Source organism: Pteropus medius, unplaced genomic scaffold (genome assembly GCF_902729225.1).
Source record: "Pteropus medius unplaced genomic scaffold, Ma_sr-lr_union100, whole genome shotgun sequence".
In the NCBI taxonomy this organism is placed as follows: Eukaryota; Metazoa; Chordata; class Mammalia; order Chiroptera; family Pteropodidae; genus Pteropus; species Pteropus medius.
The window spans coordinates 1,927,676-1,952,617 of record NW_024344240.1 but is presented as its reverse complement, the minus strand read 5'-3'; the positions used below and the strand labels follow the sequence as shown (position 1 = coordinate 1,952,617).

The 24,942-nt window shown below is 38.5% G+C and overlaps 1 protein-coding gene across 2 annotated transcripts in view; it reads left to right on the top strand.

Moving 5' to 3' along the window:
• The window catches only part of NKAIN3 (sodium/potassium transporting ATPase interacting 3), a 479,207-nt gene that overhangs the window by 145,928 nt on the left and 308,337 nt on the right, over window positions 1-24,942 (top strand). The window lies entirely within an intron of this gene.

The following is a 24,942-nucleotide window of genomic DNA, read 5'->3' as shown; positions in this document are numbered from 1 at the left end:
AATGTTCAAACACCACAGCATGGTCCACAGAGTAAAATAAAGCAACTCATTCACCGTGCTCAGAAAAATTACAGCAAAAACACACAAAAGATGACATCTCTGTCTGAGCAGATTGAAGTTGGAGGAGAGCCCGAGGAAATTCTAGGGAATATAATTATATATCCAGTAATCTTTATATTGACTCAAAATTGCTGGCTTGTAAATAGTTTAATTGGGGGATTTCATTTTGGCTGTTCTTCGTTGCTTTTAATATATGGAGAGTCTTAAGAAATGCAAGCGGAGCAAACCTTGATCTGAGTCAGACTGTTCCTGACAGGCCCCCTGGTTGTCTGATCCAGGCTCCGACTAATTGAGCCAAGGGTTTCCACTGGGATTTTCTCTCAGGGTAGTTTCCACTCTCACCCAGGGCAGCATGGTATAGTTACAAGAGTCAGCAGTGCCAAATTTTGGGTTCGCCTGAGCTTCAGTATGAGTGTTTTCCATTCTGTTATGTAACTTCTGAATTGTTGCCATCTGGAACAAATTAAAATCACAGGTTAAGTCAAGGAGATAAATCATCTCAATATACCTTGCCTTCATCCAAACAATTTCTGGAGCATTCCATACAGCTCTAGGCACTACGTTTTAAGAACTGAACAGTGCCCATGACCTTCTCCTTTGTAGCACTCGTCACATTTTTAATTACCTTGCCTAAAGCATTTAGCTTTCTTCGTAGATTCTGAACTGCACGAGCTCAGGTGCTGTGTCATTCTATCCATCAGCGTAGCCCCATGCCTGGCATGTACTGGGTGCTCAATTAATATATATTAAAATGAATATTTAATATGTATTAGATGGAAACTAGCATGATGGAAGTTGGCGAAATCATGTGCATGGGAAGTGGTTGAATTGGGACTGTGTATGGAGACAGGACCACATTAGGGAGAGATAGGAAAGTCATCTTCAAATATTTAGAAAGTCCTTGAATGGAACAGGTACTTTTAATTTTGTGTTATTCCAGGGGGCAGTATGGAGATCTGGTGCTGAGTTAGAGCTACTGATAAGTGTTTTGGTTTGGGAAGACCTAGAATTAAATTAGAATGTGCATCCTTGAGCAGGGGTGCTACCTTGCAAAGTAGCAAGCTCTCTGCTACTGGTAGTGTTCAGAGATGAGATAATGTGCCTGCAGGGAAGGGTGATAGAGTGGATTCTTTCAGTCTGCTGAAGGGTGGGCATGCTGACTTTAAGGTCCTCACCACCTATGATTGTGTGACTTTTGGGAGGATGGAGTGGTTTGCCTGATTTTTTTTTTTTATTTCAGCTTTACTGAGGTATATGGTTGTGTGACTAATGTAATTGAGCACACAGTGATCTCCACGTGAAGTTTGTAACTCTTATTTTTCTTCAAGAGACTTCCTAATTTCATTTAAAAATCTATTTTCTCATTTTTCTAGCTGTGAGTTCTTTTATCTGGGTTGGTAATGACTGATAAAAAAAATATTGAATAAAGCATGATTTAAGCAGTTTACCATTGATTCAAATTTACAGCAATAGTACTTAGTATATTAAATCAGGCATATGTGGATCTAATCAAAAACAATTTAGGGCTGCATATATCATAAGTTGCTTTTTCTTACTGTGGCCATTAGCACCTGCTTATACTCAGTTAATTTTTATTCAGGGAGGATTTTCAAGTCTTTTTCAGGTGGATAAAATAGGTATGTGGACAAAGTACCTAAGCCACTACACTGTAATAGGCTCACTATTGATTACCTACAGATTTTCTGTCTCTTTTGTTTGGATTGCATCTATAGGTAAGTCCCAGGTGGAAAGGTTAATGTATTAGTCCAGTTTGATTTGGTCTTCAGATGCTCCAGTTTTACGTGAAAGAAAAATAACAGCACTACAATAGATAACTTAAAGTATATCATCATCTTCCTGTCTGAGTATCTGCAGATCTGACTCTGTCAGGATTAATCTCTTTGTGTTCTCTAGCTGTTAGTTAAGACTGCTGGTTCTGAAAGAGCCCGTGGCTTAAATTCAGCCCTTCGACTTGATTGCTTTCTTCTAGTGCTATGTCTACAAAAACTGATTTGCTAACTCTAAGGAGCAAGAAAACTTACAGGGAGAGGGTGTGTGTAAATCATCATGCTAGAGTGGATTAAAGTTTATAAAAAAGGGAATGAGGTGTTTTAAAAATACGAACATATCAGAACACATCTGCCCCTAGAAACGAGACTGGAGTGTGATGTGAGGTTTGGTTTGGAGGTCATCGACCCAACCCTTTGATGATGTGAATAATGGCTCTTGGTAATTTCGCTCCAGACCCTGAATCAGCTGTCACTGTGAAAGACAGAAAGAAAGTATGTCCTGCTGGTCATCTTGATTTGGAAAAGCAGCTGAGGCAGACGGTTTTCCAAGTCTTTGCCTTTGTAGAACAATATCATTTGTCAGATGGAAGGTCGTTCCGGTGCTTCTAAAACATTGACTGTCCATTTGACAACTAGCCTCTTTACAGAGCGTATGCATTCCATATGCTAGATTTGCAAACCTTGAGTCGTACTGTTATCTTTTTATAGAATGACCTTCTCTCATATTACCGAGTGCCCAAAACATTCCAGTCATTTCCATAGTAAATAAAGGATGCTTCTTCCAGCCACATGTGTCCTCAAAGTTCCCACTGCAGTTCGTGGGCTCAGATCTTATAGCACTTCTTATATTTAGCCTTTTATTAAATCTTATTTGTTCTTCCTTTCTGTCTCTCGTTTTAGATTTTGAGCTCTTTAAAAGCGGGATTGGCATTTTTATTCATCTTTGTAATACTACTCAGAGCTAACAAATGTTTCTGTGTAAATAGGAACAACAAAATGTGCAATGAAAGTAAGTTCGGTCTATTAAAATTCTGTTTTCCAGTAATCCAGCAAATTTCGAATTTATTTTAGGCACAGTAAAAAGCTTATGAGCAATTAGCATTGATGTTACCTTGGAAAATGTTGAAAATCAATGCAATTCACTTTGCAATGCATAGCTACTTAGCAGAAACACAAAATCCCTATTATGTTCTATATTATAATATTGTTAAAGCGGTGCTTTTAAGTCCTGTCATGGAAGCCAGCAGACATGTCCTAAAATCTGCCTAGGGCCTGGTGAATGCAAATTTGCTATTAAAACCCATGCCCTTGGACTAAATTTTGTGGTGTCTAAAAACTGTGTTACAACTGGAAAACTATATTAACTCTCATTCTCTTTGCCTCTAAAGCTGAATCTTTGTTCTTAGCTGCTTTCACTTTATATGTAATCTTTCCCTTGCTTTGTGTGTATATGTAGATAACACCCGTCTCTTTCTTTCTCTCTGTCTCTCTTTCTCTCTCTCTCATTCTCTCTCTCCCTCTCTCTCTCACACACACACACACACACACACACACACTCACGGGGAAACTGGGTGAAAATGATATGTGAACTCAGGGTGCTATCTTTGCAACCTTCTGTAAATCTTCAATTATTCCAAAATAAATTTTATACAAAAATAAATAAATGAAAGCTACAGTGTTTAGAAAGTTTTCTCAAATTAAAACTCAGAAAGTTGGTACATCCTTCTACTCCCTAGATCGTGAAGTCAGAAGAATTATTCTTGATACAGCATATTTTATCAAATTATTATTAACGAGTAATCTAGGTACAAATATATGTGTGTGTGTGTATTTAGAGTCACATAGAAGGAAGTTAAAAAGAGCAATATCGTTTGATTCATAAAATAACATTTAAAAAAATCAGTCAATATGTGGGCTTTTCTTTTTTCTTTTTTTTTTTCCAGCAGCATTTTAATGCTTGTTAGAAGTGTGATGCTAAAATGTGCATCTTAAATGCTAGTTACAGTGTTCCATTCGATGATGTTCGCAGACACATCCTAATGATTATCTAAATCTTCTAATATAAGAAAAGTGCCCCATGATGGGTCAGGAGGATGTTCAGGTCTAACTATTTTCAAAAGCAAAATAGTTGTTTATTTTCTTCTTACTTTCCAGTTATTCATTGCTGACCCTGAATAATGTCAGAGGTGGAATCTTTCTTGTTCACATGCCTAAATATATAATTTAATTATTTGCACCATGAAACAGAGGTATACCTGTGAATTATCTATCACAGACCCATTTAACAGTGCAACTTACGATTTGTTTGCAAAGATACCTGGAACTATAATTCATATGTGAAGATGAAATGAGTATTTGAATGTACTGAGTTTAGCATGTAGAAGGAATTTCTGTTTTGTAATGAAGTTTCCTAAATGGCTTTCTGCCTACTTGGAAAACATTTTAAAGACAGATATAATATAGCATTTTCAACTATAAAATGGGTAGGCCTCAATTTATAGCTTTCTTTTTTTAGAATATTTAAACTCAGACATTTTTATAGACTAAACGGATTGCTTAAGTCAATAGTATCCAGAATTCTAAGTTTACAATCTTCTTTAAATTGCCATTATCATATGCATGCAAGTAATATACCATCATCAGATTTATACTCTAATTGTAAATTGCAAATGTATAATTACTAGAATTTAACCTCTCCAAATTGATGTAATTTAACCTAATTATCCTAGCTACATAAATGCATGCTATTCAGCAAGAAAACATTTAAATAAAACTAGAATGTTAACACAACAAATACAGAATAAACTTTTAAAGGATGAAAAAATTCAGGGACTAATTACATCTCCCACAATAAATCACAAATGCATACTATTTTAAAGCCTTTTTCCTGTCCACTCAGATTTTGATGTGGCCAGAATTGTTTCATTATGTGTTTTGAACTCTATTCATGCTGATAGTTCTTTTCTTATATTCATTTCTTCATTCAGTAAGCCGTTCAATTTCTTATTTATTCAGTAAATGTTTATTCTATGCCACTTATGAATTGAACAATATGGAGGTGTCAGAAAAAGTAGCAAAAACAGTTCTTGTCCTAATTCTAGTTTAGTTGCTTACTTAAATAACATTAACTGAAGAAAAAAAAAGATATAATTTCAAAGGGGTAATCAGATCATACATTTGCCTGCTTAACTCTCTCAAATGACTTCCTATGGGGCTTAAATTCAAATTTAACTCTTAACTGTAGCCTGCAAGACCCTACATGACCTGGCTCTGAATGCTTCCCTTAATTTTTCTCTGTGCTCTCCAGGTCTCCTCTGCAGCAACCACAGGAGGGCGTTTTTATTCCTAAAAGGTACCCAACGCCATTCCTGCCTCAGGGCCTTAGCACTTGCTGTTGTCACTTCCGCCTGGGAAACTGGCACTTGTTCCCTCACCCCCAGCCCTACACAAGTCATTGATTCTAGTCAGTGTTTTCTTCATATTATTTCCACATATTTCTTAGAAACAGTATCAAAACAAGTGGATCACATAATTCCCTAGAAAAGAAAAAAAATGGAGAATTCCTAACCAAAGATTCTATAGCAAAGAAAACACAGCTGTGATCTGCAATCTTACAAAAAAAAAAAAAAAAAAAAACCGGCATAAACACTGTAAACTCCTGTAACCAGTTTAAATTATCCTGAAACCTTACATCGGTGCTTCTTTTTAATCAGTGTATGTAGTAAGCACTTGATACAAAAGTCTCTTTCATAAATTTACCCGAAGTCAATATAGAAGGTATTATAAAGCATTGCCCATTTCATTAATGATTATTTTTACTGTTTAGAATTTATGAGACTTTGAAAAAAGATAATTTGGATGGTCCAGCTCTCTCTTAAAAGCTGCTAAAGGAGGTTGTGTTTATATCTTCCTTTTCTCTCTAGGACTTTCTTTACATCAAGGAGGGCCACTGTGATGCTGAAATATTATCTCTTTTATGGAAAAGGGTTTTTATTTTTGAGTTGACTCAGCACTTCTCTCATCCATCTTTTCTTAGATGGTCAGTGGGCTCGGCTCCAAGTGGTTATTTAGTATTGGCCCAGGGTCCTGAGTCTGTGAACAACTAGTCATGTGACTTCAAGAAAGATCATTTAATTAATTTTTTTGATATCTGATATTTTGCCTTAATGTGTTTCATGTAACAATAATGTTAATTGAATAGAAATAGAATTGAGGAGCCTGTAAAGAGGAGAGGAAATATACCCAACCAGGAGAGGTACAGTAGACGGCTCTGCGATTTTAAGATTTTAAGTGGTTTTGCCTCATTGGGCTTTTCTTCATTTAAATACTAAGGGCTTAATCTAGATCAGGGAAGGTAATTACGTCCTCTCTTTTGTGCCAAACCGATTTGGTTAGAAGAGGCTGCTTTGCTGTATTAAGAAGTATCCCGAGTCCACGGTATATGGCCTGAATTCAGAACTTGTGTTCTGACCTCTGCTCTGTTGCTCCCATGGGTTTGCTGACTTACAGCTCCTGCTGGATGTGGTCACAGGCAGGGTAGGGACACTGAGAAGGCTTGCTTTATCATGACTGGTGCCCAATAGGACTTTTACACTGGGACCCTCCCTGTCATATGCCTTTAACTATTTTTATGACTCTATTAATAAATTTGTTCAAGGAGTCTCGCTTGGCACAGGGAATACGTCACTGGTGAGACAGGCACAGTCCCTTCCGTCTAGCTTAGTGTCTGGCAGAGGAAAGAAACCTTAATCACATAATTTTACAAAGAATTGCATATTTAGTTTTGTGGTAAGCTCACTAGGAAAGATGGCAGTGCACAATAAAAGCCTATGGCAAGACGACCTATTCTGGCAGGTCAGAGAATTGCTGCTTCATCTCACCAACTCAGCTAGACGTCTCAGGACTTACTATCTCACTCACACATCACTTCCCTTCCAGGTTCAACCTCGATGAAGTTTCTTCAGCAGAATCCCAGCTCTGAGCTGCGCGGGTCCCAGCATGCTTTGCAGCTCTCCCAGTTCATAACAGCCTCGTCTTCAGTAATAGAGGTTTTACTAAATATATTTGTTAGCATATTTCAGGCTACCATTACCTTATCAGACCTCTGCTTTGCTGAAATACTGAGCAATATTGTTTTATTGATTGGGTACCTCCTGACGGCAGCAATATGCACACATACATTATTCTCATACCACTATAGCTTTAATGGTCTGAAGGTAATATTGGAAGTAATTTACTGTCATCTATATATGGCAGTTTGAATGCTGTGGTAGTTAGAGCTGCCAATTTTGAAATTCTGGTCTGCATACAAATGAATTATCTAAAGTAGTTTCAGCACTAACTTGATAAGACCAGATAGCAAGAAAGACCAAGCCTCTGAAAAGCATCACTGATCTGACTGCAATCACAAATATTGTAAATGGGAACAATTTCTTAAGAATGAAAGATAGACATATCTTTCCTTATACTAAGTTTTTTAGTTGAGTCAATGACAGGGACTGAATGAGAGTTCGCTAACATACTGACTTAATTTAGTGTCAAAATTCTGCATCTTTCCGCTATCTGCAGTGCAGGAATCAACACGTGAGCTGAAGACAGAGCAGAGGTTTAGGTAATGAAAATATTGAAACACTTTTTTTCCACCAGCGATAACACTAAGAATTTTTAGATACTAAAGCATTCAATATTTCATATTATCAAGGGATCAGTCTTAAAAAGAAGCAAACAGAACCCTGCTATTGTAAAAATCTCACTTTATATTCATTACTTTCCTTGGCCTAAATGCATTTTTTAAGAAGGGTACTTAAGTTCTATAAATATGTGTAGATCTCGTTTATCCATTTTAACTGCCAGATAGCACCAATAGCATTCCATTATGTAAATCACATTTACGTAAACTTTGCACAACAGAGGAACAATTAGGTTGTTTTTTCGTTTTCTGTTTTACTAGCAAGCAACGATTCAGTGAAAATCCTTATACATATTTCCTTGAGCTCATCTAGTTTCTGTAGGATCGACACCCATAAAAAGTGAGAGAAAAACAAGTTGTAAAAAAGATATGTGCCGTAGGATTCCAATTATATAAATCTTTAAAACTCACAACCATATTGTTCATGGATGAATGTGTTCGTTCATGTTACAGAAGTTCAAAAACATGCATGGAAATGATCCACACCGACTTCAAAAGAGTGGATAATTCTAGAAAGGAAGTGATAAGAGACGGAAATAGCATTTTAGCAATATCTATAACATTTTATTTCTTTAAAAAATGATCCAGAGCAAATTACAATACGTTAGTTAACTAACATCTGTTCCATCTTGGTTATAATTATATAGAGGTGTTTTTCTGATATTTTTAAATACTCTTGGAATGTTTCATAAGTTCTGTTAAAGTTAGGTTCTATGAGAAGTCACAGAATATTATCTAGGAGAGGAAAATCTTGTGTGCACTGCGAAAGCATTAGAGTTATTGGTAAAAAAAATCATATATGCATACACTCAGCTGCCTCTTTTAGAAGGAGGTTCATATGAATTGGAAAACTAGCTGTGAAAAGTTATCAAATCCCCATGTAGCAGAAGGATCCACATGGCTGTGAACCTAAACAGCACTTTCTCCTTTAATTCTCTACAGGAGAGGGCTGGAATTGGGAGGAAGAATCTAGAAACCTTGGGTGTTTAGGGAGCTGACCCACACATGGCCTGATAAGGACAACTCAACCTCATTCCTGGGATGAGCTGAGCTAGGACTCAGCTTTGGGTGGGAAGGAAGTTATAAGGGCCTTTAATTCCACGTGAAATCAGAACTGAATCAATGACGAGCCAATGAGAAAGCCAGAGCTGAGGAATCTCCAGGCAAGGCAAGGCTGCGTGTGAGACTGTGCGCTAGGGCGGGAGAAAGCCAGGGAGATGGCAGTCAGCCTACCTGAGTTTGAATGATGGTCAACCAAGATTCTAAAGCTTTCTGAGACTTAGTTTCTTTATCTTGGAAATAGGAGTAACCCTACCGTGGTGACATTCTTGTAAGAATTAAGTGAAATAACACATGAAAGTTCTTGGCACCTCAGAAAAAGTGATTTTCCTCTCCATTGGTTAAAGTTAAGTGAAATTGGGGGTAGAAACAGCCAGAAGACTTCAGCCGGAGTTATCTGAAGTGCTCTCTCAGAGAGAGATCTAAGAAAACATCCCATCTCTGCTGCCACTTCTCAGACCTGGGAGTAGGATTGAGATGCAGGCTTAGGCTGCACAGTGACAAAGCAGTTGCAAATCGATGATGAGGGTACTTATTAGATTATGCATGTTTAGTCCTCACATTAGGATGCAGCAGTTACTTGATTCAGTTACACCTTAGGGGATGTAACTGTGTTCAGACCACGATGCTAAAGACAGAGCATCCTCATGCGTGTTGACGTTCATGGTCAGAAGTGCAGAAAAGGGCTCAAGGAGGAAAAGTTAGTCTTCTGGGAGAGGTGTATCAACACAAACTCACATTCGCTGCTTCTATCTCTGCTGTCTGCTGTGTAAGGCTATCTTCACACTGTAAAGCATTCATCCCAAGCATAAATTTCCGGTGGATGATTTTGAAATCAAACAGGAATCTTTTGTACAGGCTTTCTCTCTCTGCTTCCGCTCTCACTCTGGCTGCTTTTTAATTTCCTTTTATTCAAATTAAATACCTTACAGTCATTCAGAAACTCTGCCTTATGTTGCCACATCTTCTCACTGTCAGAGCAGTTAATTAGCTCTTGGCAGGTCTGAGATTCTGAAGAGCTTGAAGGGATGATTTGTAATTGTGTGCTGAAGTACAGCAAGTTGCTTCAAATAAACATCGTTAAAAGTCTATTGTTTGGCACTTGTCAATTTCTGCACCAGCTAGATTTTCATTTATTTGGCAGAAATAGAAAATCTTATTTGTTTCACATTCCTGAAGGTAGAGCCATCATCATTTCTTATACCTGAACAAAGGAAGACTGTAAAAGCCTAGGGAAAGGCATAAAAAGGAAAATGGGACCTTATTGAAGCAAAAAGCCCTATAAAATCTGAAAAGGGCTTTGCTATGAAAGACCTGTAACATAAAATTGATTCTTATTGCTACTGTTACCTTCAAAGAGGTCAAAAATGAGAGACTTACAGAGAATCTTTCTTATTCATCTTTGCCAGAAAAATAGAGTCCATTCTTCTTAGATTGACATTCAGGATCCTCAGGGGTTTTGCACTTGATGCATTTCTCTGATTCTTTCTCCCACTGCTTATCTGCATACACATTATGTGGTAATTTTTGAACATCTCAGTCTTTCTTTAACAGCCCGATTCATCAACTATTACTTGCTTCTGGAGGCTTTTATCCCCGATAGTGCTCCCTTCCTCCTAGGGACAAATGCAGGAAAAATACAGGATATCCAGTTAATTTGAATATCAGATCAAGAAGGAATAGTCTGTTATATATAATTATATCCCATGCAATATTTGGGATACGCTCTTACTAAAAATGTATTCCTCGTATATCTAAAAATTCAAGTTCAACAGGTTGTCTGGCAGCCCTACTTCCTCCTCCCAACTCTTGGGAGATTGATCGTCCTTATCATTTACTTATCGCCTGCCATTCCCAACCTAGTTCTGTTGCGTCTTCAGTTTGGAAACAGAGAAAGGTTCCACTTTCAGTTTGGATACAGAAGGACGTGCAAGACCTTCGTTCATGTGATAAAATCGGAAATCAGGCAAACTTACAAATAGACACAATCGTAATTTTTTAAAGACATTGAAAAATTGTGGACACAAAGAAATTTTTAAGAAATAACACCAGAGAGAGGAGCCGATGGCGGCGAGATCAGTTTCTGAAGCTGTGGTCAGGAAGCACCAAGGAAGGCACCAGCCAGAAAAAGCTCATCTTTGCTTTGACTAACAGAAACCAACAAATGCCGGGGAAATCTGTGGGCTGGCATGTTGTATTTGAGTCTGATGGAACCCCAAAACAAAGAGAATTCTCTCTGCCTAGTAATTTCCTCTCTTGGAAATTTTGCTGAGTAAGCAGAGACTGGGAGCAGGCTAGATGGTGGAAAAGACCTCATTATCTTGCAGCCAGAAAAAAAGAATACCTATAGGGGAATAATCATCATTATGACATTATAAGAAACAATGAGGTAAAAAGAGAATGGAACACAGCCTTTGAAGTGCTGAAAGACAAAAACTAAACCATATTGTCAACTGTAGAATTCTTTATACAGTAAAAACGTATTTCAAAAACTATGATTAAATAAAAATATTTTCAGGTACACAAAAGATGAGATGAACAGTTGACAGCAGATTCACACTAAAAAAATGCTAAAGAGAGTTTTTTAGGCTGAAGGAAGATGATACCAGATGGAAATTCAGATCTACAATAAAGAAAAAAGAACCTTGATAAGGGTCAATAAAAAGGTAACTATAAAAGGTGGTTTTCTCTCTTAAAATTTTTAAAAAGTCCATTAAAATGCCTTACGTGATATATAAAAAACTTTCTATAATGTTAACTCATGGTCGATCATGGTAAATTAGGAATGCATATTATCATCCTAGAGCAACGACTATAAAAATAATAAGAAGTCTAGCCGAAAAGCCAGCAAAGATACTAAAACATACTTATTTACACCGTACCCCTCCAGCAAAAAATACATACATACATGCATGCATGCATACACACATGCACACACACGTGCATACATACGTGCGTACATACATGCACGCACACACACACACATACATACAAACAAAGTGGGAAGAAGGAACAAAGAATAGGAAGGACCAAAGAGAATAGGGGCATGTAGTCCCTGTGCAGGTCTCGATCTTTGTTGCAAACTAATTTTCTGAAGCAAATGAGGAAACCATGATGCTTCCAGCTCAGAGAAACAATTTATTCCAACCTCGTTCTCTGTGTGGCCCCTTTGAGTACGTAATCAAAGGGACTTGCTTGGAAAACTATGCGTGTCTGGTCATTTTTGCTCATAATTGTTTTTTTCAACAGCTATACTGAGATACAATTTATATGCCGTATTGTTCATCCACTTAAGGGATATGATTCAGTGTGTTTTAAAATATTTACAGAATTTTGCAGCCATCACAATTACCTAATTTAAAAATATTTCATTATCCGCAAAGAAACCTTGTATCCGTCAGCCCTTTTCTTCTCTTCACCCTTAAAGTTCGAATCCTGGGATCCAGCCTAAGTTCACTGGCGCGGGTGCCTGGTGGCGGACTCTAATATCTGCACGCGTAACAAGCTCCTGCGGGTGACATTAAAGAACATATCGGTAACCCTACTCTCTTCCACTAAGTCCATTTCATTTTGCCCCATCATTCAGTCTTGGCATTCACAAAGATCTCATAATTCAATGGGGAGAGTAATCTCGTTGAAACGAATGGTTTCTCCAGAGTTCTGGCATTTTCCAGCTCCAAAGGGGCATGGTACGTTGCACTGTTCGTGATGGGCTCCCTAGGGTGGTGCAATCCAAGGGCCCTCTGAAAATTCACATTGGTTAAAAATGAAAAATCCTTCCTAAAGGACATGAACAAACATTTTAATTACTTAATATGAAGCATCGGAGAGAGTAGTGGTTAAGAACAGGAGCACCAAAGTATGATGAGGTCAAGTTCTGGGTTTCAAACTGACTTTGCGAACTTGAGAAAGTTACTGAGACTCATAGAACCTCAGGTCCTCTCTCTGTCATACTTACATTCTTCGTGAGCTCGTGATAAGAATAAAATGAAACAAAAGAAGTCAAGTATTTGGAAAAATGCCTGTACATGGTATTATTATTTACTAGATGTCAATTATTATAATCATTATAGTTTATGGCTAAGAATTTCAGGTGAGGGTTGTACTAGGACATTTGAAGCATTTTTGCTGGTCTGTTTCATGATCGAGTATGAAGCTTAGAATTTTTTAGCCATGGTACTTATTTAATAAGAATATTATCACTGAGAAATGAAGATATGCAAACACTGTTCATCTGATTCAGGTGAGGGTTTTTTTAGGTTCTTTATTCTTTATTATAAATCTGAATTTCCATCTAGTACCATCTTCCTTCAGCTTAAAAAAATCGATAGCATTTTTTAGTGTGAATCTACTGGTAACCATTGCTCTCATCTTTTGTCTATCTGAAAATATTTCTATTTAACCACAATTTTTGCAATACATTTTGAAACTAACTTTGTGGAAGCATAGGCTACAACCAGATATTGTTTGCGGTTAAAGGATCCTTAGAGTCACGTGCATGTTCTACAGTTAGTATCTGCTTGTTTCTTTAGTAATTCAAAAGCCATTGTAGCCTCCCACACACACAGATTCGTGGGGTACTTATTATTTTTTTTCTATCATTTTTCCCCTGCCTCTTTTTTTTTTTTAAATAAACAATGTACCACTTTTCTCTGACACTCTAAAGCGGTCACAGGAATTTTAAAATAGATTGCTACATTAAGACAAAGAGAAACGAGAGAAGGGGGAGTACACTGTGACTTTAGGATGGAAAGATTATGTGGTTGGACTGCAAATGGAGAGGCAGCTTTGATTGGGGAAAACAAAGGAAAGGTACAAGAGCAATCGGAGGAAACTGTTACCAATCTCCTAGGCAGAGAGAAAAGTTAACATGGGCTATGTTCATGCAGGGAGGAAGCAGCTGGTTAAAAATGTTAAGAGTATCAATCACGTGGGGAAATATACATCAGCCTGAGAGTACAGGCTTCCTGTCAGGACGGAATGAGGACAAGAATGGTCTTAGATGCAAGCACGCACGCACACACTCATGCACACATGCACGCACACGCACGCACACACGCTCCAGCATCTTTTGGAGTACTTTGCCAAGGACAATGACAACACCGACAATAGCACATCCTTTACCTACTGCCGATGAGGAATGTTTACCTGTGACGCGATGAATGGAGAGCCGAGGGCTCTCCGTGTGCTGGCCACTGCGGAGGTACTTAGGGGAGGAGCAGGCAGGCTGTTATTTTCACTGATTTCAGGCTCTCAGAGGACACTGCTGCTCTCCCATCCCGGCCACAGAGCCCGGGACTCAGTTCTCCCCACACGGTGGTTTCTCGCGGCTTCCCTTTCATACATATATCGAGCTTCCTCGGATGAGAGAAATAGTATTTCTAGGCGATAAGGTGCTTGCGTCTTTGTGTGAAAGGGACTTCTGGGAGGTGTATATTTTAGGACCTAGAAAGTCTCACAGAGAAACAAAATGGAAAAGAGAGATTCAACAGTAAAACAGAAACAGAGTTGTGACTCCCATTGAAATATAATCAGCACAGCAAGAACTCATGTGGGTGCAATGTCATTTCTGTTTTTCTGTTGAGAAAATGACAGAAATGACATTGCGAGAACCAAGGCAGAGAAACCGGACCACTGACAAAATACTGGCAAGTGAGGAAAACTAGAAAAAATATATTAAGTAGTTTTCAGAACCTGCTTTGTACCTAGGAAACAAACTAATCTATGAGCTAAAATTAGTACATAAACAAAGATTACTTTTATAATGGAAACATCTAAAATGGAAAACTCTAAAAAACACTCAACATCATACTTTCTGTTGCACAGACAAAATCTGGAAATCAATAAACAGAAAAGGTAAACGGAGGGATGTTCTATGTTTTATTGTACTTTGTGGGTAATATAATAAGAAAGAGGTTGGGAAATAACCAGGTTTTAGTGATCATTCTATCTTATACATAAGATGCTCCTGAGACCTGAAACAAAAATTGTTCCATAGAAAAAAAAGATTGGCAAAAATAATAGCTCATAAAATGAATCCATATACTGTGCTTTGGGGAAAGCAAAAAAAAAAGAAAAAAAGAAAAACGCCTATATAAAAAGTGAAGTACAACAGGGCCAGTAGGCGAAAGTACAACAAACATCAGAATAAGTTACCACAAGGCGAAGAAAACGCCACTTCAAATAAAAGATAGAAAAATACTGAGATCTTTGAAAAGAGAGTTTCAAATACAAAGTAATCCAATTAAAGGTGCAAACATGTCAAAGCCAGATATTTAACGTTTTTGAGAGTATCGCATACAGGAAAATATAGCCACTGAAGAAAAAAAATCAAATCAAAGACGTCAAGGTTATAGAAATGATGAGTTTCTGAGTGTGTACTTTTATGTCGTATATAACTCTGTATAATACCAAGTTAAATAGGATAAAATCTGCTCAGAGCGTTTGATTAATGGCCTAGGGGAGAGTGATTTTTTTTTCTCATAGTAAGTGGCCAGTTGTATGGCCTATCAATAATAATTTAGAAATAAAAGCAGGATATAACTAGAAAAATGATTTAATTGTCCAAGACTTCTAGTCAGGACAGACTCTGTTTTAATCAAAGGATGTCTTCACTAAAAAGTTGAATTTGAATTTAAGAAGTAAAGCAGCTACAGATGTATCTACCGACCCTCAATTAACTGTCTTTATTGTGAAAATTATTAAGTCAAGAGGGGGTAACCCAATTCTCTAAAGAATTATGAACTCTAAAAGCTCTCAGATGTAAAAAGTAAATGAAAAGTACATTAGATTAATTAAAAGAACAAATCAAAATTATAAAATTATTTTGTACCTAATGCTTCCAAAACAAGGTTATTTTTTTTTTAAGGAGGAAGCCAAAGCCATGTTTTTCTGTTACCATCTGTCTGTTACCATTATTCTTGGGTTGCTCTCAAGTCCGAGTGTCTCTTTTTAATACTAGTTCCATCCTCGCCCCTATGGTTAGAAAGTCATTATATGCTCGTCAGTTTTTTATTTTATGGAGTTTTCACATCGTTTTTACCCTTAAAAGAAGAAAAATTATATGTAGTCCTGTACCTTGGCACTTTAAAAAAAAATGTTTGTTTTTACATTTTTTATTCTACTCTTTGTTCATAAGCTTACATGTTCTGACACAATAATAATTATAATGTAGCCTTTTGAAAAAATATATTATATCTACCGCCCGGGGCCCCGAATTCCTAGACTTGACTGTTATTGTGTGGGTGTCTTCATCCTGTGCCCAGCAGCACCTTCCACCCTGCCTGGCAAACTGGATTTCCACTGCCTGCTAGTCTCCACCTCATTTCCTTTTTAAATTCGAAGATACTTTATAATTAACCTTTGTCTCTCTGACTTTACGATGAAAATCTTTTATATACAGTCACTCTGAACCGTATCCTGCCTCCTATATGTTCCTAAGTGGGGTGTTATTCCATTTTGGGGGGGGCCAATTCTCCCTGAGTGGAACATAAAATGATCTTGGTTTTCATCCACTACGCATGAGTAGGACCCCCCGCCGTCCTTGCGACAAATCAAAATTGTCCCCACACATTCCAAAATTCTTTTTAGAAGGTAGTACTACCCTCATGAAAATCACTAATATGTCAAGTTCACTCTGTGTGCTAAAGGTCCAAACCAGAATTTCCACAAATGTGGCATGATCCAAGAAATATGGCAAAGAGCTAACCACCCAAAAGTGTCTCTGAAATTCCCACCATCTATCACTGCCTCGATACATAATTATACAAATTCTAATATAGCTCTTACCATATGTCACACTGTTCTTAGCACTATACATGTGTAATAATTTAATCCATTCCAATGAACTGTTTAAGGTACTATTATTATTACTATTATTACTACTATTATTATTACTTACTTCCATTTTACTGATGAAGAAACTGAAGAACAGAGTAATTAAGCAAATGGTAACTAGTAGAGCCAGGTACTCAGCTGGTTAGTGGTAGGCCCAGTATTTGAACCACAGTCCATGCATGCTTTTAACCACTATCCTATGATGTCTTTATACAAAGCCAAGGTCACAGGCTGAAATATCTGTATATTACCTTGGAAGAAAGTAAAGTCATACAGTATGCTAATCTTCAGCCATACTCTCTGGATGGCCCATCAAATATAAAATTCACACAAGAGGCATCTGTGACTCTGGTTAAAAATACAATTGTTAAGTCATTCCGACCTAGCTTCCTATGCTGAATCTACTGCCTACGAATTGTGTAATCATATGTTTAGCACAGTAAGCAAATGAAATAAACCTTCAGTACATATACTAGTGTTATCATCATCATTATTAATCATCTTTAGCAACAGTGCTTCTCAATGTGGTAGTCTTTTAAAATCAACTGGGAAGGTTTTAAAAAAATACTTGTTTCCTGGGCAAAATGGCATACCGAATAAGCCATGATATTAGGGGTAAAATGGAGATGGGGCACTGCTCATCGATAGTTTTTTAAAGCTTGCCAAATAGCGCTAACGCACAGCCAAGATTAAGAATAAGGTAGGTCAACTAATAGTCACATGACCTGCAAGACAGTGCGCTGGGTGTGGCTGTATGCCAGGTGCCATGCTAGGCACCAAGAAGTTTCCGAAGAACTGGTCACCTTGCCATGTAGAGTACACAGCATGGAGATTTACTGTACGGACCCTGGCATCAGGCAAGTCTGGTCCTGGACAGGGCCTCTCCACTTCATCTTCTAACCTGTGTGGGGATTTTACTGTGTGTCTACTGCCGTCTGCACGTTCTGGCCACTGGTGTCATAGGAGACCACAAGACGTAGTTTTGGACCTGATATGTTACTTAGGCTGGTTGCTCACTGAACCTGAGTAGTCTAATAATAACTTCCTAGATGTGAGTGTTTAGCAGGAAGTGACTTAACATCTTTATGATTAATTTTATTATGACCACTATTACCACTATCATTTGTTAAGCATTTATTTCATCCCAGGTTCTACATATATTGTCTCATTTAGTTCTCAAAACAACCCTGTGAAATAGGAACCAGATTCTGCAGGTGGAGAAGGTGATGCAGTGAGAAATCAAGTTGTCCAGACTTACACATCTTCTAAGTGGTGAAGCTGAATTTGAACCCACATCCTAGCTCCAAAGCCCGCACTTTCTGTACCATGTTTGTATTGCCTTAGCTAAGACCGCATGAGGCACCATTCAGACTGCTAACAGCATTGTCAGGTCTGGACTCACTCCAAATTGTCCTTAGTCTTGAGAGTGATAGATCAATTTAGGTTCCAGGTAGGGACGAAGATGGTTCTGGAAACACCGAATGAACTCAACGGGAACCTTATTCAAAGGTAAGGGAGGAGACAAAACGTGTCTATTGCCTCTCTGATGCTGAGGGTTATGACTTTTAGGAGGAGACATAAAATAATGAAAATTCTACCCCTCAGGGGCCCAGAGTCAACTTTCAGAAGTAAATCATCCTTAGAAATGTTATGGAACAAGCTTCATTTGGTGCAATGCTGATCAGCATACTTCCGTCCCTCTGACCCCCAGTGGAATTCTAAATAATGAGGAAACAGGGAGAAAGGAAAAGGAAAAGCAATAAAGACAGACAGTGAGAAAGATCCTGGTCTCTTCCCAGGATATTCTAGAATTTAGCTTGATTTTATTTTGAATCAAATTTTTTTAAGCAACACTTGGTTTTTATAGAACATCTTCGTTCACAGGAAGTTAAATGGAAATTCAATCACTCACGGTTTGCCATGTTATAGCGTTTGTTTTCAGGATAGAGTTGGGATGAAGCATTCAATTACGATTTCTGTTTAGATACAGAAATTAGAGGACAGAGAGTTGGAGTTCCCCAGTCTCTAATAGAGAGAAAAAGTCAGCATAAGACGCTTTCAAAAGGGTCCTGGAGGAGAGAAGCCTCAGGGCTTGTTGAGAAAAGCCCTGGATTTCTATTTAAAGGACAACCCTGAACTGTACCTGGAAAAACCGTTTCTTAAATAACTTTGGGGCTGTCTTTGAAGCAAGACACCAAAGTCATAGACTTATGGAGTCCGCTGAATAGTGATGAGCATTAGGCCCCAGCGGGGGAAGCAATGAGGGTGGGGGATGCTTCTCAGTGTCTACAGAGTGCAGAATTTACAGAGACGAAATTGAGCAGTGTTTGGAATGGAATTATTCCCCAGGGACCCCCCCCGCCAAAAAAAAAGATGCAGGAGAGAAGACTCAGAGATGTCACTAATATCAAGAAAATATGAACAGCCCCACCTTCCCGGACTGAGTTACTGTGAGATCTGGATGCCTAGGCACAGTCATTTAAAAAACCAACATCGCTCATGCTTTCCACATTTCTAGTCATGATATCATTGTGATTTCATATTTATTGGTGTGATTTCAATATTCATATTTAGCTCTAATTTCTCCTCACCTAGACAATGTTAATAATTATTTAAAATATCCTCTGCTGCTATTCCTCATCTCGTATTCGACGCTCCAGCAACCTCTAATTGCTTGTAATTCCTTACAGATAATGTGCCACACTCCTGCAGACCTTCATGCACTCTTTTCCTCCTCCCTTTGTCTGGTCTTACTCATTTATTAAGATACCTCTCAGGTGGCTCTTTCTCTAAGAAGGCCCCCGATTGAGTGATGTATTCATCCATATAGACATAACAATTCCTCTGCATGACCCTGTCGTAGGAATTAATCCATTATGTAGCAGCAATCTATTTCCACCACCCCAACTAGAACTGTGAGCTGCTTCCTGAGAGCTGTGAGTAGGTCTCACCCATCTATCTTTCACTTTGCAGACAGTTGCTAGCAAACAAACCCGTTAATAGACACACAAAGCGAAGGGATGGTACAGAAACAGGAAGAGAAAATGCTAAGGACAGAGACCTAGAGGACACCAACATTTAAGGGGCGCCAACAAAGGGGACTGGGAAAGTCAGACAAGTGGAGAATCAGGTAAGACCGATAGTCTTACCTGTTTGATGCTATGAGAGGCTATGAGAGAAGTTTCAAGAAGAGGAAGTAAACACAAGTCAAAAAGGAACGGGGACTCAATAAGTCAGCATCTGTTTATGTCAAAGACGAAAAGTTGGATGAGGCGTTTATGCATTGCGTGCTTAGCCAAGAGTGAGGGGTTCTCCTCCCTCCTCTCCCTCCCCCTTACTGCCCTTCCCTCTCCTCCTCCTCCTTCATCTTCTGTTTCTTCTTCTGTGTGTGTGTGTGTGTGTGTGTGTGTGTGTGTGTGTGTGTGTGTGTGTAAATCCTTTCATCTGAATATTTGGTGCTCGGTTAACATATTAGACATTTGGAACATCCCCTCATGGTAATTTGAAATATTGCTCAAATTAATTCTGGAAGTGAGTTTGATCTCTGGTACAAGTAACCACAAGCTGAGTGGGATGGCTGCTGGCTCACTTGCATTTGATTTCTGACGCGGTTTCTTTGACCTAAGGCAATGTGAAAAGTAATAACCATTATTGCAGTTTCGCAAACGCACAGAGAAAACTTCTGACACACACCGCGGATTGGAAAAGTGAGAAAGATGTTATTAATCTTCCCAGGGCAGCTCTCCTGCTATTATTACTGTGCGACCATCTTAAGGCTCCATAAATGGTGACTGGCAGCGACTCCATTCCCTGCCCTTCCTCCGAGGAAAGGCTGCGAAGTGGAAGAATGAAAGGAGTGGGGAAGGGAACCATTTCAAACAGGGGAGAGAAGAGTTTGGAAACTTCCTAGCCGCTGCTTTGACAGCTCACAGGGCGACAAAACGGAGGGAAGCGGCTGAGGAAATCAGCTGTCTCCGTGCACCCCGCCCGAATCTCACAGAACCAGCATCTCTCACACCCCTCCTTTCTTTTTCTCTCATCTGGACCTTTGTTACCTGGACGACCTGATTCCCAGCCCCTGCCAGATCAGAGAGTTCACCAGAATCGAAGTAAAGGCCTAACAACGTTGAAAACACCGCAGCGAGTACTGGTTACCCTGCGCTCTTCCCACGCAGCTCGGTCCCTTGGCCGCATCGTCACTGAGGGGCGCGGGAAGGCAGATTTTCTCGTGGGTGGGGTTTGGTTGCCAGAATGGCACAGGTTGAACTAAGGAACTGAAAGAATCTGCATGCCTCCTTTGTAATCATCAAAAACCCGGAATTTGGGGACTTGCTCAGTGGGAAAAGGACAGCGGTGGCGGAGTTCGGAAAAGCTCCGAAGAGCACTACACGCCGAGGCAAAGGAATGAGGGAACGTGGGCGCGGACATATGGGGGCGCTGGTTTCTAAAATGAAAATTCGCTCTTTTTTTTTTATATGAATCTCAAGGAAATGATGTACTTTTGGAGGCGAAGACAGCATTTCAGGTTGTAATTCAAATAGTGATGCTATCACAGAGACACGATTGAATTTCCATGTTGGCTCAATGGCTACTTTACTGCCTTAATGTTTCAGTGATATTCTTATTTGAAATTGTATTTTTTCAAGAGATTTGAATATCTGCATTGTTAAATATGATCACAAAACACACGTAACGGTTCAACCGACTATGACTAGGTAGAAGGGGGTTATTCCGAAGCTATTAACAGTAGTGTCATTCAATCTCCTTATCACCACACAGCTTGAAATAGGCCCTCTGTCACTTCTTATAACAGCTGCAGTTATGCAAGTTCTATTGCCAGCTACAAATTGCAGGTAGGAACAGTTTGGGGGTATAAACCAGAAAAATGACAAACATCTGTAAATTACTTGAGGAGTCTTAATGTCAGTAAATGAGAGAACTTCACTTTTGTAGCTTATTAGATTTCTAGGGAGGTGGCTGGACCACTGGGGGGATTTATTGATCCATTTCATTGTTGGCAATGTTTTACCTTAAAATCCGATTTTTACGAGCTTAGGTATTGCATCCTTACACTGAAATTTATGAAGTCAGATCGCTTTGGCTGAACGGAATCCAGAACTGTGGCATACTGAGCAGTAACCCAACCAAGTTTTACCTCAGCCGCCTCGTACCGCAGAGACACCACCTCCTTACCTGCGTTCGCCTGCTCGCCCACAGAGAACATCTCGATGTTCAGAAGCATTTCAGACTCTGTTTTATCTTGCTACCACTGTACATACTGTTCTATGTGTTTTGAAGTCATTCCTTCTTCTTGCTTCCTAAACATGACCTACCCTTCAAGGGCGAGCTAAGCGACAGCTTCCCTGTGAACTCATAGCAGCCTATGCCGCTTCATCATGACACTTGACTTATCGTTTTATATAACTGTCCTATTGCTCTACCCCAATAGACAAATCCTTTGAGAGCAAATTATTTTTCTTTTTCATATATGCCATTGCCTGCCTGAATGGCACAACATCTCAGTAAATACTTAATATGAGTGAAGAAGTGAGGTAATGATGAATGTATGTTATTATTTACTGGGCATCCTGTTCTTTTCACTTTATGGAAGGCTTGTGGTATAAGTTACCAATGCATAGGTCTTATTAGCCTAGAATATGGGATCAAGAGAAGGAGCCTAGGCTTTCGAGGAATATCTATGTGGAAGGTTGCATTAATCACAGAGGTAGTTAGTGGGCCTAAGAACCGAAGGCCTAGAGTTAGTTAGACTTTGGTTCAAACTGTGGCTCTGCCACTTAGCAGCTGTGTATCCTTGACCTTTGCAACTGTAGTTTAAGTTTACTGGGAAGATTAAATAATGTTTTATATTAACGTATTCTAGAAAAATGACAGACATGCTAAGAGAATAATAAATGCTAGCTGTTATTATTATATTTATTACATGACTTAATTATCAATTTATTTGATTTGAAATTTAAAAAGCTAAACATACATTTTTCTAAGTCTTAAACTGAATTATGCATTCATAGCATTAAATTAAGTATATCCTGAAATCTTTAAAATTATGTAAACCCTTAAATTATTGAAAAATAAACTTATCAGTTATCTGTTATATGTTATATAGGAGGGTGTCTGAGAGTGAATGAAAATGTGAAAGCTCTCTGAAGGTCTTTGTAGGCTCCTCTGTGCCTGGCTTTTAATATCTGTTTAATGGAGATATTTTAAAAAATCAAACTCTCTACTATAGGTAGGTTCTAAGAAATAACAAGCTTGAAAAATGAAGGTAAAACATTTAACATATTCAAAAGAGCTGTGACTTTGCATTTTGTTTTATTATGCTCTTTGCTCATAATAAATATCAATGATGTAATGATTAAACCAAGTACGTAATACACTGAATTTAAAATAACAACTTTTCTACCTTACAAGTTAAAATTCTAACATCATCTCTTCCTTAATTGTATCTGTTGCCTTTGCTGAATAATTGGAGCAGTGACCTACATTAGATGTGCCACCAAAAGTAGCCCATGGCACCAAAGGTCTGGCTTCAAGTCCACCTCTATTGTTTTCTTATGTTTGATCCTTGATAAATTTAAGTTATCTGAGCCTCAGTTTGCTTTTTTATAAATTGGATACATTAAGCCATAATTCAATTTTCTCAAAATTGTCTTGAGGATCAGATGTTAAATAATTTGAAAACATGTAAAGCAGTATAATAAATATTATTTCATTCATATTAAAAATAGTAATAGTAGCTGTGATTGTCTTTTTGATGTGTGAATTTGGCTAGGTAGAGTCCCTAGTTATTCAAACACTAATCTTGGTGTTACTGCAATGGTGTTTTGTAGATGTAATTGAAGTTCATAATCAGTCGACCTTAAGTAAGAGAGATTATCCTATATAATCCAAAGAGCCTGATTCAGTCAGTTGAGTCTCAAAAGCAGAGTGAGGCTTCCCTGAGGGAAGAAATTCCATGTGCACCCTGCCCGTGGATTCTAACTCGTCCTTCCTGGCAGTCCTGTGAATTTCAGATTTGCTTATCTGGGCCCCATAGTTGTATAAGCCAATTCTTTTTACTAAATCTCTTAATATCCATCTCCTACTGCTTCTACTTTTCTGCTTGATATAGTAGTAATTTACATGATTATCCTCTTTGAGAGAAAGAAATGATAGGAATACAGGAGATAATAAGAGATGAAACGATCATATTATGTGCCTTAAAAATTTAGAATGTTAATAGAAAGCTTCTTCGGAAGGTGTTGTGGGAAGGAGGGCCATGGGGAGTTATAAGTACTCATCCAGAAGTTTAGGAATATGTGTTAACTAACTAAGGAACAGAAATCCATGAATGTTTATGTGTGCTTCATAAAGTGTAAAGTTGAACATGGGTACAGAAGGAAAACTCAGCCCATCAATCAAGTCACAATGTTGGTGTCTTGGGGGAGGCAGCAGCATGTCAATCAGAGTGAGAACAAAGGCTTCCGAGTCAGACCTGGAGTAGTCAAGCCTTGGTGAACCGTTGCTAGTTGCCTGACCTTGAACAAGTTACTTAATGTCTCTGAAGCTCGCTTATATTACTTTTTGATGTAAACATGGGACAATAATACTTTTCTCTCAGAGATATTATAAGAATCAAGAGATAATGCATGTGTAGGGCCAGCATAAAATAAACTTAGTAAATAGCTGCTAATAGTATTCCCCCTGGGACCGTGGATGCTAAAGAACACTGTGCCCTTTCTTATTTTTCTAAACTTCTTACTGAGAACTGTCTGATGAACAGTATCTTTAGTGGGTAATTGTTTACTGTTTAAGGTCACTCACACATTCCCTACTTGTCGTGCCACGAGGAAGATGAAATGGTAAATGTCCAAAGTAAGGTCATCAGATCATGCTTCTCAGGTCTTGTAGAAAGGTTTGTTATGACTCTCACTATACTTCCTCCTAAGAAATGGACCCCTTGCCATACCTGCTGGCAATGTGCTGTTCCCTTCACTTTATCACTGGACAATTGAAATTGCAGGCACACCACGAATAGATCCTGCAGGCCAATGGCCAGCTGCTGTTCTAGCCTTTGTCTGTGTGGTCTCCTTTGTTATTATACCGCCATCACTATTTTATTCCTACCCATTCATAAATTAGATGTTTTGGAAGTAAGTGAGTGTAGGGGCTTACCTTTCTCTCTCTAATTAACCATCACATCTGAATTATCTTTTGGAAGACTTATTCTAGGCTGTTCTTTTATTTTCTTTTTTCGATTTCTTTATAGAGGAAAACACACATAAAGGCTTCTAGGGATTTAATGAAACAGATAGATATTTGCAGTTTACTGTAGCCTAGATAGAATTTTGAGAGCATTGAAAATCATATAAATATAGGAGAAAGAGCAGGTGTCGTGGGGTGGGGCGGGGGGTGGTGAGAGGATGAGTAGCCATAAGCCCATCTTGAACATAAGTCCTAACTGAGTGACTGTGGAAAATAGAAGTCTAGGCCTAACGAGAATTATTTGAG